Source organism: Gavialis gangeticus, unplaced genomic scaffold (genome assembly GCF_001723915.1).
Source record: "Gavialis gangeticus isolate Ggan-Ray unplaced genomic scaffold, GavGan_comp1, whole genome shotgun sequence".
NCBI lineage: Eukaryota > Metazoa > Chordata > Crocodylia > Gavialidae > Gavialis > Gavialis gangeticus.
In genome coordinates, this window is record NW_017729004.1 from 1,573,221 (window position 1) to 1,576,636 (window position 3,416).

General features: G+C 53.1%; 1 protein-coding gene across 2 annotated transcripts in view; it reads left to right on the forward strand.

Moving 5' to 3' along the window:
* The window catches only part of SCAP (SREBF chaperone), a 108,979-nt gene that overhangs the window by 87,856 nt on the left and 17,707 nt on the right, over positions 1-3,416 (forward strand). The gene's annotated exons all lie outside the window — the stretch shown is intronic.

The window sequence follows — 3,416 nt, forward strand, 5'->3', positions numbered from 1 at the left end:
CAGGTCCCTTCCGACCCTAGAAACTATGAAACTATTTCTCTGCTGCCTTCTCTCTGGGTTTCTCACAGTGCTTTGCAAACACCAAGGCTCCTGGCGCCACTTGTGAGGAGGGTCTGAATCAGCATGGAACCAGTGTCCTGGTGCTATGCTAGCAGTCTCTGCAGGCAGGAGATGTAAATTGAGGCCTGCCACATTTGCAGCCAGCTGCTATCCTCCCTGCTGTCCTCACTCTCACCCTGCTTAGCTGAGATCTCCCTCAATCTCTACACAGCATATGTGGTGGAGTGATGCAGTATGTCTCACCAGTCCCTCAGTCCCTCCCAATCAGTGTGTGGAAACAGCTTGTGAGCACAGGACTGAGTGATGGAAACAGGACCTAGGGCACAAATTGGTTATTATTTCTCCTGTCCTTCCAGTTTCTTGCTCTAGAAGGACAGGCCAGTCACCCCCTGAGGAACTGGCATGATTCCTGCTTCATTACCCACCACTGGAGCCTTCCAGCCGACATCCTCTCGTATGCAGAGTGCCCCACAGCCCCTTCTCCTCGCTTGGGACATGCTCCACTTTGCCTGGCTGCAGCCTGCGACCCTCAGGCTGTTCACAGCCAGTGACACATTTTTGTGTTACAAAAGCTGGGCACTTTAATTCCCTCCAATCCAATAACCCATAGATTTCAGGGCTCATCTATTCCCATAGAGTTCAGGGCTCATCAAGAATCTATTGCAAAATGACATGAATTGAAAGCACAATAGCGATTCCACCCCTACGCCATGCTGAGGGCACAGGCAGATGAACACACACCCTGGCGTGATGTACATTGGCTTTAGATGCTGATATAAATGTGATACCAGGATCAGGAACAAACAGATGTGCAGCTGTCATGCACTGACTCCTGCTATGGCTTGCTGCTCCCTGTAGGAGGGCAGGGAGTAGCCTCTTTGCCTTTAGCAGTTGGCTACTCCAGGTCGGATGCAGCGCAGACAGGCCATCATTACACCGCTGTAGCTTAACACTGCAGGAATTTTACCTCTCATTTTATTAGGGACAGTTCTCCACTGGATTGGTTGAAGTCACCCCAGTTTGGCAGATGGGGTTATCTGGCCACTACCTCTTTATGCTGGTGAATTGCTAGTTATTGCCAAATACGCCAGTGTAAGTGTTTCTTCTGCCCCTGCCCTGAGTGGCTTTGTGTGGGTTGGCTTAAGCCACTTCCAGAGTGAGCTAGGCAAGGCCTCTCGGTGAAAAATAGACACCTGCATGAGAGCCAGTGAAGAGGAGCCGTCCTGGATTGTCTTCCCATGCTCACAAACCCTTAGAGCTTTACAAAGGTGGGCATTACTATCCCCCTTTCACAGCCAAAGAGACTGAGTCCTTTGGCAGAGGTCAGGAGTGGAACTGAGATCTCTTGCCTCCCAGCCCTTTGCCATCTCCACTGAACACCCCTGCTTCCAGCACCAGGGCTGCTGAGTCATCTGCAAGTCAAAGGTGACTCCCCTAATAACTGCTGCCAGTGTCCCTGCCCAGCCAGGGTTTGTGCTAGGCCAGCCACATGCATGGGTAATACTGCTGAGGCAGCGCCACGCTTCTCCCAGCAAGGGCAACAAGTCTCCCCACACTCCTGGTAACTGCTCCACAGCAAGCAGGTCAGCCATCTCAAATCCTCCTCCCCCCAACATCACAGTCCCCGATGGATGCAGAACCAGTGCCTGAGGTAGGGACATCTAGCAGGTTCCTCACCCAAGGGCTATTTTGGTGACTTGCCACATGTACAAGCCCAGTTCGTGTACAGTGGAGCAGGTTAAAGAGCGGATGGTGAAGGCGCTGTCAGCAGGGGCGAGAGGGTCCAGTAGGCCGAGTCCTGCTTAGGTACAAGAAGGCCAAGCTCTCAGAAGGAGACGGAGCCTTGCAGGGTGAGTGAGCCCTGTAGGTCCTGACGCCTGTAGCTATAAGCTGAGGGCGAAGCAGCCAAAGAAACTGCTTAAGGAGTCCATGGCTACCCTGGAAGAGGGTGATGCTGTGCCGCACCCTCTTGATGGGGCTTGACAGTAGTTTTACAAAGAGTTTAGATTATGGATTTGTCTGGGGTAGTTTGGACAAGGCTGACCATTGGACTAGATGTGACCTCTGCAGGTACCTTCCGGCCCCACTCCTCTATGGCCGTGTCCAGATGAGCATGGCTGTGCAATACGTGGTGCTGCAGACACGTCTGTGGTGCCATATACTGCACGGTCAGTTCTCTGCATTGCAAAGGAGTAGTGTGGAGGGTTTTTTTGATCCCCGGATATCCAGGGGTTAAAAAAACTCGGGGAAAAAAAAGCAGAGCAGTATATGCCACTCAAAACTGAAGCCTGTCTGGCCAAAACCATACTCACCACTGGCAGGCTCCTCATGGCAGGATCACCACTCCTGCAGCCCCCAGGTAAGGCTGCCCCAGCCACCCCTACCCCACCCGGGGTAACTTGCCACACACCAGAGCATGTGTGGCACAGGAATTCCCCGAGGGCAATTAGCAGCGGCACAGGCTGCACTGCCGCTCGTTGTCCCCGGGGAACCTAATGTCCACGCACGTCTGGACGCTGCCCATGATTCTGTAATTCTTGTATTATTCTTGGTTGTCCCTTGATGTATGTGATCATCCCCACCGCCCATGCATCACCCATGATCCCCTCCTGCTACGACCTCCAACTCTTCCAGGCTGCGTAGCAAAGCCGTCTTTGGGTGCCGCTGTGCTAGAATGTGTGTGTGCCTGTGTGTGTCTGAGTGAAGGACGCAATGGAGATAAGATGTAGCACTAGTGTCACAGAGTCCAAGGAACCCAGGAGATAGGGATCTGGGCCATGTGCGTCTGGCACTGACCTTTGCTCCTGGCTGCCATGCAGCGCAGCGCCAAATGCATCAGGGCTATGGACAGACATGCTTTCTAGCCCCTTTAGAAAGCCAGGGGGGACATTAGCTTATAAGTGTTACATCTGCCCGGTCCTATGCAAGTGAGCTGAATTACTCTGATTGCAACCGTGGATGGAGCAGGGCTAACGCTGGAGCAGTTTTGCCACCCTTCTATCATTGCAGAATCACGCAGACATGATGGTTGCATAGTAGCTGCTGATCCAGGTTCCCACTAGAGCTTATGTGCATCTGTGCCTGAGGCGTGGAGAGGAGCAGCAGATCCCTCAGCCTGAAGTCTGCTGTCAGCTCCAGGGGTGTAGGGGAGCCATGTTTTCCTCTGATTTTGTCCCACTCTCTGGGGTCTCCCAAAGTTGGGCTTGATAGCATACTTCTTGCGGCCAGAACCAGTTGCAAATTGCATCTCCACCTTTAAGGGATGGGGCAGGCATCCCTTCCTACCGTATGGCAGGCAGGCAGGAAGCCCCCTTGTCCCAGGATGGCGGCTCAGTTAAAACCTCACTGAGAAACCT